Here is a 13249-nt window from a genome sequence, read left to right on the forward strand (position 1 = left end):
GAGAGCACCTGCATGGGGCAGGGGAGTGGAAGAGGGATGCAGGGCTTGGGAGTACCTATTCAGACTCTGAGGGCACTGAAAAGGGCCAGGGGCAGGGCCAGTCCTGCATGGGCCCAGATGTCTGAGTAGGTGTGGTATGTGGTGCAAATGCCACATGCCTCACATGGCATGGTTCCAGAAGACCCCAGAGAGCAGAGGCAGAGTGAGGGCCACCCTCCCTCCAAGCCCGGTGCTCTGGCAAAGCCAGCACTATTGACCAGGCTCTGGGTATCTGCTCCTTGGGGCGGCCGTGTACATCCACATACCACCCAGGACAAGAGCCAGAGAGCGCCCCCCTGGGACTGCAGCCCACCTTGCTTCACTCCTCCAGAGGAAGTGAAGTCCCATGAGGGGCTGGAGCTGAAGGTTCAACCCCAGCTGGATAGAGCCTCCCTGGGGGGAGCCTGGGGCTGGGGTGACTAAAGAGGGAGCATAGCTGGCATTTTGGGAATACTTGCTGAGTCTGGGGAGAATCAGGGGTAACCCTATCAAGCCTCCGGTCAGAGCAGCTGGTAAGTGGTATGGTCACTGAGTTGGGGAGACCTGGGATAAGCAGGAGGAAGGTGTGTGGGACATACTGTCTTTGAGCTGGTGCCTGGCCCTCCCAGAGAAGACCACAGCTGTGCATTCTGGAAAGTTGTGGAAACAGCAAGGTCACCTTGCAGTGTAAGCACAGAGACATGGTCCTGGGAAGATAGAACAGGGAGGAGAGGATTAGAACCGATAGGTAGAGGAGGTCAGGAATTGCCCAAACTTGAGTCAGATGGAGGTGTTAGTGACCTGACTGCAGCTCAAAGCAGCAAAGGGGACAAAGGTCCTGGGGAGGGTGCTGTGGTCATCCCCACAACCCTGCTGCCAGGGAAACACTTCTTCCCCACAGGGACTGGGTTCAGAAGGGCTGGGTGCCACTCCCTCGGGGCAGAGCTGTTCTGGGACCCCTGGTTTCTCCTCCTAATGCCACCCAGACTCAAGACCAGAAGGTATGTGGTGAGAAACCCCACTTAGCGCCCCCAGATCCACCTGCCCCTCTTTATTCTTCAGAGTGTTCAGAGTCATTCTCTCCTGAGGCCCAAAGGAGCCTCCTCACACCCTCTGCTCTCTCTCTTCTTTCTTACACGCTGGCCAGTGTCACTTCTTCCAAGCAGAGCAGGTGCTCAGCTGAGACCCCTCCCAGAGGGAGGAGCTGGGACTTTGAGCCGGGAGTCTGCCAGCTCATATCCTAGCAAATAAACTTCTCTTTCCTTCTCAAACCATTTGTCCTCTGATGCAACAGTTCCCCTGATGCAAACTTGGGGCAAGTGTAGAGCTTTTGGTAAGGGAATCTGGCATCTGCATGGGCCACAGGCACCCAGGCAGAATAACACCCCACAACTGCTGAGAGGTGGGAGCAGCCCTGAGCCAAGCTGTGGGAAGGAGCATTGCCTTTTAGGCTAAGAGTGAAGTACTTATGGTCCCAGCAGCTGCTGGCAGCTCCTGGGAGTTCCCATCTTAACTTCATCGAGAAAGAAACAGAACTGGAGTATCAGGCAGCCTCAGCTGTTCGTTTGGGTAAGTTCTGCAGCACAGAGACCCTGATGCAATCCATTGGGGTAGAATTCTGAAAACTCTAGCCCTGTGCAGGGAATGTGCTTGGAGTCCTGTCAGGATGTTTGTTTTGAGGATTCTTTCAGGAGTAGAAGTCATAAGGTTGAGTGAAAGTGGGGAACCTGGTCTGAATTTGGAACTCATGTGTGGTTCCCAGGGAATGGGGGAACTAGGTGACCATTTGGAGACTATGTCCCAAGGAATGGGGGGACTGGGGCCACCATTTGGGAAGGGTTTCCTAGGGAAGAGGGGACCAGGCCACCATTTGGGGAAGGTTTCCTAGGGAAGAAAAGGGGGGAATAGGCCACAATTTTGTTCCAGGGGAACAGGAGGAGGAGGGAAGGCCACCACGTCCCAGGATCCAAGAGGAGGATCAGACCACCATTTGGGGAGCTTCCCAGGGTAAGGGGTACCAGGCCACCATTTATGTGGGGTTTGGCAGGGAACAGGGGGATGAGGCCACAATTTGGGAAGGGTTTCTCAGGGTAAGGAGAACCAAGCCACCATTTGGGGATAGTCTCTAGGGAACAAGAGGGGAGCCACAACTGGGGAGGGTTTTCCAGGAAACATAGGGACCAGGCCACTATTTGGGGGGTATATTTCAGAAAACTGGGGGACCAGACCACCGCTTGGGGTGGGCTTTCCAGGGGATGGGGCGCCAGGTCACCATTTAGAGTGTCCCAGGCAATGGAAGGACAAGGCCACCTTTTGAGGAGGAGTCAAAAGGGAACACAGTGACCAGGCCACTGTATGGGAGGATTTCCCAGGGAATAGAAGTACCAGGCCACAATTTGGGGAGGGTTTCCCAGGAATGAAGGGAACTAGCCACTGTTTGAGGAATTTGTCCCAGGAAACAGGGGGAGGAGGACAGGCCACCACTTGGGGAAGGTTTGCCAGAGAATAGGGGGACCAGGCCACTATTTGGGGAGGAGCTCCCAGAAAACAGGGGACCGGGCCACCACTTGGGGAGTGTAAACCAAAACACAGTTGACAAGGCCACCATTTGGGGAGGGTTTCCCAGGGAACTGGGTTGCCAAGCCACTACTTAGGAAGTATTTGACAGAGAATAAGGGAACCAGAGCATTGTTTGGGGAGGGTTTCCAGGGAATGGGGTGACCAGACCACCATTTGGAGAGGGTTTTCCAGGGCACCAGGGGACCAGGCCACCATCTGGGGAGGGTTTTCCAGGGCACCAGGGCACCATCTGGGGAGGGATTTCCAGGGCACCAGGGGACCAGGCCACCATCTGGGGAGGGTTTTCCAGGGCACCAGGGTCCAGGCCACCATCTGGGGAGGGTTTTCCAGGGCACCAGGGGACCAGGCCACCATCGGGGGGGGGGGTTTCCAGGGCACAGGAGGACCAGGCCACCATTTGGCAAGGTTGTCCCAGTGATCTGGGGGACCAGGCCACCCTTTGGGAAGAGTTTCCCAGGTGGACTAGGCTACCACTTAGGGAGGGTTGTCTATGGAATGTGGGGACTAGGCTAGTATTTTGGGAGGGTTTCCCAGGAAATGGGGTGATGAGGCACTAGGGGAAGGGTCTCGCTTGGTCAGAGGGCACCCCTAGCCAGGGCTAGGCAACTAGCATGAATTCCTCACAACTGGGTAAAATGGCTTTAAAGTCAACTAAAAACCATGTGTGTCCTGCTAGCTGTGCCAGCCAAGGATCCTTTGAGACGGTTGGAAGGAAAGGCCACCATGGGGTGGGGTCCCCTCAGTGTACAGAGAAGAGGACGCTGGAAAGAACCCTGCCCAACACTGCAAAGGGCTCCTGCAAAACCCAGGGTTTCTGCAGGGCCAGGACTCATGATGGAAGGGATCTGGGGGCCCTGCCTCACCACCAGCTCCAACCCAGATATCCCCGGGGAAGCCTCAGTGCAAACAGACAATGGAGGGATAGTTAGCAGACTTTTACGAATGTGGGTGCCCAGGGCTCCATTCCTCCCCACTGAAGCCCCAAATGGGAAGTGACAGTGGGGATTCAATTGGCGCCAAGCCACAAAAGTCTCCCCTCTCCCTGGCTTCAGTACCTGCTGTCTGCACTCCCCTCAGTGGGCCCAAGTGAGTGACCTGGTCAAGCAGGGGAGCCCCAGGAGCTATTCCAAAGGTGTCAGAAACTCCCCTCCTAGGGCCCAGCTGAGCTCCCTGGTGATACCAGGGCCTGGTGAAGCACGGAGGCGGCTGCCACATGGAGCAGGTCTCTGTGAAGTTCAGGCAGGCCCACACCTGGTTATGTGCTGGCAGAAATAAATCAGCTACAGGGAGCAAGGCCGTGCTGACCAACAAGAGCCCCAGACCTGCAGAGAGAATTTAGACTCCCCACACCCATGAGTTTTGCCACGTACAGGACCCACATGCCACTAACGACACTGTGCAATATGGCACTGGCATTTGAGTGACAGCATCCTGGGGCTGGGTGGCCTTGGGGTGCTGCTGGACTGTGTCAGGGGCTTTTCAAAATTTTCAGATGACAGGGGCACAGACGTTTTGGTTTACATAAATTGCCTTTGTAGAGTTTGAGTCTAAGTGATAAGCATGCCCATCACGCAATAGCATGTACTGTACCTGCTGGGTGTGAATTTATCTGAGGTGACAGCAGGGCTGGCACCCCCCCACCCCCACTCCCACCACCCCACCCCGCCATGCTGAGACCAGGCTCGCTGCACAGCCACCTGCTGGCAGGAGGAAAAGCCCGGACCTGGCAGACAGTGTCCCCCAGAGCTCTCTGCTGGGAAGAAAGCACAGGTCACAGGGCCTGCTTGGGGCTGAAGGGTGGAGTGGGGGCTGGAGCCAAGCAGCACAGGGTGCCAGTCCTCCAGCCACTGTGGAGAACTTGGTAGTTTCCTGTAAAGTTAAACCACTACTTGTTCTATGACCCAGGAATCCTACAACTCCTTAAGTATTTATCCAAGAAAAATGAAAACACCTATCTACAACAGTTTGTTCATAAAAGTTTTATTCATAACAGGCGAAAAGTGAAAACAGCCCAGATACTCATCAGAGGCAGAACAAAGAAACCGGCATATTTATATAATGGATGATAAAATACTGACTCACAGTGTTTTAGTCCATTTTCTCCTGCTGTAACCACACAAATAAACCTCAAAAACATTACGTTGAGCAAAAGCAGCCTGACACAAAAGAGCACACACTCCTTCCACTAGAGCGCATAGCCTGTTCACATCAACTCCCCCAACACCCAAAGTGACCCATCACCAAGGCGGGCGGGCCTGAGCCGCTAGGCACACTCTTCATGGCTGCACGAATCCGTCCACACTCAACGCCTTATTTCAGATATGCATACTTAAGGTACACCCCCACACGATTTCAAAGGGGAGAAAAGAACTTCTGACTTACAACTACATGAAGAAGAGGAGGAAGGAGCAGAGACTATCAAGTTCTGTTTCTTGCCCTGGTGATGCGAGGTTTTACACCGTTCCACATCAAAATTTACATGATAAGAAGCCTAAACAGTCAACACGAAACAGACGTGACTCACTCTTCTCTGACAGCTCTCCGAGTCCTTCGTAATCACGATCCGCTAAGTCGGAAGGAGTTCTGCTTTTGTAACTTACCCTTACTTCCCGTTAATGTTTCCAATTGTTGAGTTTTCTCAATTCTGAGATATTTACTACTGTTAATAATTAGAAAAGCTTACCATTTTGCGTACAAGACTAATAGCTGCTGAGCAAAACCTGTGGTTCTCAGAGAAAGGGGCTGGAGGGCAGCTAGAGCTCCCTCACTGAAATTCTCCTCCCACAAGGGGAAGATGCTCCTCTGTCCTGGTTCAGTGAAAAGCAGTAAGCAGCTCATTACAGACACAATTTAAGTGGAAGATATTGTGTGAGGGATGACATGCCACATTCTAATTACAGGTCTTCAAAGGCATAGTCTAGTTCAAGACCCCTGAAGTCTCTTACCTTTGGAGTCCAACATCATCCACAGTCACATGACACCGGACACTTGGTCAATGACAGACTCCACACAGACCATCCACAGTGTGACGCCGCTGTTCCACTATGTCTTTTCTGTGACAGATACACATGTTCTCTTCACTGTGTCCCAGCTGCCTACAGCAGTGAGCACGGTGCCATGCTGTACAGGTGTGGCCCGCTGTGCTGTGAGCTTCTGACATGTGGGGAGTCACTGACCATACACTGTGTGTAGCCCATCAAGTGACAAATGAGTGTACTTCTCTGAGGTTATAATAGAACCTCTTGTTTAAAAAAAGCTTTTTCAAGTTAATGCACAAAGGTGATCATTCTAGCACCTAAGTGCATCTGGGGAATCACCGAAAATGTGCCTAGATGCTGTGCCACCTGCTTGCTGCAGGCTTCCCCGCAGCCTCAGGCTCCCGGCTGTCAGTGCCATGCTCACTGCCAGGGTCCCCGTCACGCTCCGCCTTTGTATTCCTCAGAAGATGCTTAATAAATGCTTGCTTACTTGGATTCTGATGATCTGGATACTGTCCATCCCTCTGAAATGAAGTCAGCCTAGACTTCTCAGCATGCTGAGGTTTGGGTCAGAGTTGCTTTCCATTTAGGCAAATCTGGATGAAGAGCTTAGAAGCAAATGCCATTGATCAGCACCACCCAGGGGATACCCATCTGCTTTGCTCTCTTGATTTTGATTCTTTTGCAGCTTAGCACTTTGTTGAGTGAATGTGTATTCTTTTAATTCTTTCAGGGTTTTAGTGTATACTATCTCAAACAGGGACTACAGTTTGTTGCTTGTAACACAGACCAAGCATAACAGAGGCTATAAAAAGTTAATTCTTCTCTCACATAAAAGAAGTCTGCAGGTAGCAGTCCAGAGCTGACAGGATGGCTCCATGGTTGAGAGGAACCCAGACTCTGCCATCATTTGTGGTGGTGTCCATTCTCAAGGTCCTCTCAGGGTTGAACATGTCTGCTAGTGCTCCAGCCATCAGGTCTGCATTCCAGGAAGGAAGCAGTAAAGTATCTTAAAAACAAAAGGGCCCATACCACCTGCCTGTCTCCCCTTTAAACAGCTTTCCCAGAAGCTTTATCTAAGAAGTCCCAGCTCTCATCCCATGGGTCAGGACTAGTCACATGGCCATCTAGCTGCAAGAGACCCAGGGAAATATAAATCTCTTGGTGAGGCACACTGCTGTCTGCTCAATAAAACCATACTCTGTCACTAAAGAGAGGAAGGAATAGCAAACTCTGCCATAGACAACTCATGTCAAGTTTAAGGCTGTGTGATGGGTCAGTGTGGTCAGATGCAAGTGGCACTGGCATGATCTCTTTTCCACTTACCCATGGCCTCACTCCCCCCTCAACTACCAATCAATCCCACTGTCTCCCATCCCGGATGACTGCAGTCACTGTCTTCAACCCATCCTTCTACACCCCACTGTGTTCTCAATCCCACACTGATATATATGGACACACGTTCTGGTTCCTGATTTATTTTTTTGAGACAGAGTCTCACTATGTCACCATCACTAGAGTACCATGCTGTCACAGCTCACAGGACCCTCCGACTCTTGGGCTTAAGTGATATTCTTGCCTCAGCCTCCTGAGTAGCTGGGACTACAGGTGCCTGCCACAATGCCCGGCTATTTTTTGGTTGCAGTTGTCATTGTTCAGCAGGCCCAGACTGGGCTCAAACCCACCAGCCTAGGTGTATGTAGCTGATTCCCTACTCACTGAGCTACAGGCGCCAAGCCTGGTTCCTGATTTTTTAGTGAGACGTAACATACCATCTACACACTTCTTCTCACTCACGGCATCTTGTGGAAATCTCTTCAGGGTGACAGCTATAAACTCTCAGCCTGCTCTTCATGTGGCTTTGCACCATTCCTTGGTGCTGCCTGCAGTGACCTGCTTGGACATTCCCTTCTGAGGGGCATTCACCTTCTCCGGGTATCCACGGCACTGCACAGTTGTCCTCATATATCAAGGACCAAGGTATGACCACTTTTAATTATCATAGATGCTGCCAGATTGTCAAAAGCAGCTAAGGCACTTCATAAACATACCAGCAATATGTTAGCACTTTTCCCTCTCCAGTTCCTTGTCAATAAGCCAGATGGCTCTAAAATCCTGCCCACCTGTGGCATGGATCTCACTGGTTACGGTTCCTGCACCACCAAGGGCCTCGGGCCCCATTGTGCTTGACACTCACTAGGACCTGCTCTTCCACAGACTGGCTATTCATGTGACTGTCCTGATCTTCTGCTGACTCTTGCTCTCCTGACAATTTTTCTAAAGCTTCTTATGCAGTACATATTAACTCTGCCATTTGCATTGCTGTGTCCAATCCAGCCTCTCCATTGATGGCTTCTGTAGATCTCCTGCCAAAGAAAGCTCAATGCTCATAGAGATGAATGTACTTATACCTGTACATAGCTTCTGATTTTCCAATCTAGGTTCCATAAAATTTTTTTTTTTTTTTGAGATGGAGTCTCATATGTCACCCTGGGTAGAGTGCTGTGGCATCACAGCTCACAGCAACCTCCAACTCTTGGGCTTAAGTGATTCTCTTGCTTCAGCCTCCCAAGTAGCTGGGACTATAGGCACCGGTCACAATGCCTGGCTATTTTTTTTGTTGCAGTTGTCATTGTTGTTTGGGAAGGCCAGGCCAGATTCAAACTTGCCAGCCTCAGTGTATGTGGCCGGCACCCCAGCCACTGAGCTATGGACGCTGAGCCAGGTTCCATAGAATTCTGTTCTTGTGCATTTATTCATCCATGCAAAAAGATACCTTTAACCAATTCCAAAAAGATGCGCTGTTGGAATTCTAATTGGAATCATCTTACATTTGCAACGCTAACTTAGGAGAACTGACGTATTTATGATGCAAAATTTTCTTAGATGCGCTTTTTTAGCTGTCCAGATTGTTATGCCTCCCAGTAAGGTCTCCGTTTTCTTCATGTAAGTGTAAATCCTATGCCTTTATTCTAAAGTCTATATACAGTGAATGTTTTCCCCAGTTCTAGGTTCTTGTTGCCACGGTAGAGAAAGCTATGGCCTTTGTATTGTTCACCTCCAGAGGGCTTCCCAGAGTCCTTACTACAGCAGTGCGTTTTCCAGGTTGTAGAGGAAAAGAATTCATACCTCAGGCCAAGGCTACTTTCCTTAGAAAGGTCAGCTACAGGGGTGACCCTCAACCGGCATCTGGGAGGACGGGTTTCAGTAGAGTCCCTGCCATCCTCTTATTAACAAGGGTGGCTCATGTGCCTGAACTACTGGAACAAACTGCACGGCTTACACTCAACTGGGAGTCTGGAACTTCAGCACATGCTGCTGGGCAGGGTTCCTATGTGACCAGCCCCCAGTACAGTCTGGAGTGCTGAGACTCTGATGAGCTCCCTCGGCACACCACACTTCACCCATGCTGTTACAACACACTAAGGTGTGACTGGGAAAGGGCCTGTCAGGCACCTGGTTTTCTCCAGACTTCACCCCACATGGCTGATTCTCTCTGGATCCTTCTACCATGATAAATCTTAGCCCTGAGTATAATGACATGCCCTGCCTGTGAGTCCTCCTAGTGAATTCTTGAACCTGGGTGGTCTTAGGCACCAACACACAGTACCTTATATCGGCAAAACAAGCTTCTTGTCTAATGTTATACCAGATATTTCATTTTTCTTATTCCATTTGCTAAAACCTTCAAGTCATTCTTAAATAACAGCAATAGCAGACATTGCTATCCAGTTCCTAATTTCAACTGAAATGGTCTTTCTTTACTTCCTTTATAGAGTCAGGGTCTCACTCTGTTACCCAGGCTGAAGTATACTGGTGATCAGAGATCACAGAAACCTTGAACCCCTTGGCTAAAATGATCCTCCTTCCTCAGCCTCCCAAGTATCAGGGACTACAGTTGCCCACCACCATGTCTAGCTAATTATTTTAATTATTTGTAGAGATGGAGTCTTGCTGTGTTTCCAAGGCTGGTCTCAAGTGATATTTCTGGCTCAGCCTCCCAAAGACCTGGGTTGACAAGTGTGAGCCATCACACCTAGCCTGAAATGGCTTTAATGTTTTGCCCCTTAAAAGAACATTTGCCATTGAGTTTGGGTTTTCATCACATGTAAGCACAGGTGGTCCTCACTTTACAGAGCTGTGTTAAGCACAAGTTTCAGTTACCATAGGTAGAACTAATACAGATACCCAACAACACAGTTGAGTATCAGTCCCCACAGCACAGACCTGCCTTAACTGTGTGTAGTGCACACCACTGCTAGCTCTTCAGTCCCCAAGTACAAACACACGAGGGACTTGCCACTTCACAGTCTTCAGTAACGGGTCAGTGACCACCTTTCAAACAAAGAAAACTTGGTCATTGTGTTGCCTCCTTGTCTACCAGTGACAAAGCCATACAACAGTTAACAGACATGCAAGGAGGGAAGCAGCCCACAAAGGTGACACGTACAACAAGGAAATCAACAGTGAAACACTAAGATAGACTCTCTCTGGATTAAAGATTTAAACTTCAGACATGAAACTATAAAAATACTAGAAGAAAGTATAGGGAAAACACTTGAAGAAATCTACCTGGGTGAAAATTTTATGAGGAGGACTCCCCTCCAGGCAACTGAAGCAACATTAGAAATACACTACTAAGACCTCATCAAACTAACAAGCTTCTGCACAGCCAAGAACACAGTAAGCAAAGCAAGCAGACAGCCCTCAGAATGGGAGAAGATATTTGCTGGTTATGTCTCCAACAAAGGTTTAATAACCAGAATCCACAGAGAACTCAAACATATTAGCAAGAAGAGAAGAAGTGATCCCATCTCAAGGTGGGCAAGGACCTGAAGAGAAACTTCTCTGAAGAAGGCAGGCATATGGCCTACAGACATACGAAAAAACGTTTATCATCCTTAATCATCAGAGAAATGCAAATCAAAACTACTTTGAGATATCATCTAACACCAGTAAGATCAGCCCATATCACAAAATCCCCAAATCACAGATGCTGGCATGGTTGTGGAGAAAAGGGAACACTCTACACTATTGGTGGGAATGCAAACTAATACATTCCTTTTAGAAAGACCTGGAGAACACTTAAAGCACTAAAAATAGACCTGCCATTTGAGCCTATAATTCCTTTACTAGGGATATATCCAGAAGATCAAAAAGCACACTACAACAAAGATATTTATACCAGAATGTTTATTGCAGCCCAATTCAAAATTGCTATGTCATGGAAGAAGCCCAAGTGCCCATTGACCCACAAATGGATCAATAAATTGTGGTATATGTAAACTATGGAATACTATGCAGCCCTAAAGAAGGATGGAGACTTTTCCTCCTTCATGTTTACATGGATGGAGCTGGAAAATATTCTTCTTAGCAAAGTATCTCAAGAATGGAAGGAAAAGTGTCCAATGTATTCAGCCCTACTATGAAACGAATTTATAGCTTTAATAGGAAAGCTATAACCCAATTATAGCCCAAGAATATGGGGAAGGGGAGGGGGAGGGTAAAGGAGGAGGAAGGATAGGTTGAGGGAGGGTGATTGGTGGGATCATGTCTATGGTTCATCTTTTAAGGGTACATGTGAATCTTTCTAAATGAAGAATATAAATGTCTTAACACAATAACTAAGAAAATGACATGAAGGCTATGTTAACCAGTTTGATGATAATATTTCAAATTGTATTTAAAAATAGCATACTGTACCCCATGACAGTATCAAAGTACACAGCTATGATCTAACAAAAAATAAAAAAAAAGTATGAATTATTTCTGGAATTTTCCATTTATTATGATTGGCCCCCAGTTGCGTAGGTAACTGGACCTCAGAAGGAGACGGTGCAGATGGAGCCACGGCAGTCCCTGCATACCCTGCGGTGGTTTATAATCACTCTTTAATTTCCTCTCTAATCCAAGAGTTATCAACAAACATGTCTTTGTTTCTTCTTAATTTTCAAGCATTTACACTTTGGAAAGGGGGCACATTTTCATTACAAGTGTCTAATCTACTGGATTACAACCGAAACATGTAGGCTTTAAAATATCCTCAGTAAAAAGTCTGTTTTCTTGTGGTCGAGCACATGCATGTTTCACAAATGTAAGGGAAAAAGTCTCTCAATTCAAGAAATGCCAGATTCTCATGTAGTACGTGCTTTACTGATTATATAATTCAATTTCCATGCGTTCTACCCGATCAATTCAGACTCTCGGAACTGAAAGGGCATGAAGGTTTCACATCATCACTGTAGCTGTAGGAAATTCTCCTCTCATCCCTGAAAGCTCTGTGCGCTACTTAACTGAGCTGTGCCTAGAGCACACTGCCACGAAGCCCCACTCTTCTGTGACTTGGCATTGTTGTGAAACCCCACCTGAACCAGCTGACAGAAAAAGCAGGATTTACCATCAGCTCCTGAGGAGTTTCACAGGACCCAAGGGCAGGACCACCACCAGAGTGGGAGGACCCGGACATCCCGTGAGACCCACCCTGGCCCAGTCTCTCGGGTTGGTGGCTCCACTGCTTTCTCCACACAGGAGAGAGCTGGCTCTGGGGGTCAGAGTTCCTGGTTTGGACACCTGGGAGAGGCCTGACACCCTCACCTCCAATCTAAGAATCCCTTCCAGATAAGCATAGGCTCCACAGTGGACAGTGTAGAGGGGCATGACTCAGGATTATGGAGTTCATCCAAAATTCTAAGAGATGGGAGGGTGGAGAAGAGTCACAGGGCACACAAAAACCCCACCTGCTCTGTTTCTCAGCTCTCACTGGCTGATGCCAACCTCTGATCCCACACCTTAGCCACCTGACACCATCCAGCCTCCAGCATCTGCTCTTATCTTCATAAAGTTTTCCAGAAGGGCTGCATTGCATTCCCCCTCAACCTGACTCTGGGTTTTCCTTTAAAGCTCAACTGAACTGCCAAGACTTTGAGGAAACACACAGGCAAAGGTCACACCCACCCACCCAGTCATAACACAGCTCCAGACCCTCAGCCCCATCAGAAGCCCCCACTGCAGGGTCCAGCTCAGTGACAGCCATCATTCAAGGGTCTGCTCATCTGTGTCCCGTTCAACTGTGAGCTCTGCTAGGTGGAAGCCTCTTACTTCTCTCTCTAGAATCCAGGACAACAACCTGGTGGGCACTCAATTGTTTAGAAAATTGTTCTTTCCTAAATGAAAGAAAAAATTGTAAGAACAGGAAAATACTAATCCCTCAATTTCCCAGTAACAGTTAAAGATCAATCCTGTGAGTTCTCCTGGTAACAGGTTCCCTGTGGGAGTTCTGTCCACACCAACTTCTGAAAAGAGCCAAACAGATGAAAAAGAGGTATAAATCTTTCTCTTTAAAAGTGTTTTTCTGAGAATATGTATTTATAGAGTTCCTGGGTAAATAGGATGAGCTACAGCTTCAGCCACATCTCCAGGACAGAGTCACCTGTGACAATCCTGACTACACCTCAGAAGAAAGGCAAGGGAACGACTCTAGGCCTGGGACTCCCGGCAGCTGCCTCTGTTATCAATTAACAGCAATAACAGCAGTCACCACTCCTGTCCTGCTACTCAGAAGAAGGGACGGCACTGCACAGCAGGCCTGTCCTGCTTGAAGCAGATGCCGGGCTCAGGGCTGGCATCTCCTAGCTCTCTCTCCCCCTTTATCCAGTACCTGGCTCTCTACGAAG

General features: G+C 48.7%; 1 long non-coding RNA gene across 1 annotated transcript; it reads left to right on the forward strand.

The window, feature by feature from the left end:
• Positions 1 to 1271: 1271 nt before the first annotated feature.
• Positions 1272 to 6071, forward strand: LOC111726122. The gene is made up of 3 exons (XR_002773981.1): positions 1272 to 1587; positions 1945 to 2025; positions 5499 to 6071. It is a non-coding gene; the product is annotated as an uncharacterized LOC111726122 (long non-coding RNA).
• Positions 6072 to 13249: the final 7178 nt, after the last annotated feature.

The sequence above is a fragment of the Otolemur garnettii genome, unplaced genomic scaffold, assembly GCF_000181295.1.
Source record: "Otolemur garnettii isolate 467f Iridium unplaced genomic scaffold, OtoGar3 scaffold00054, whole genome shotgun sequence".
Taxonomy (NCBI): Eukaryota; Metazoa; Chordata; class Mammalia; order Primates; family Galagidae; genus Otolemur; species Otolemur garnettii.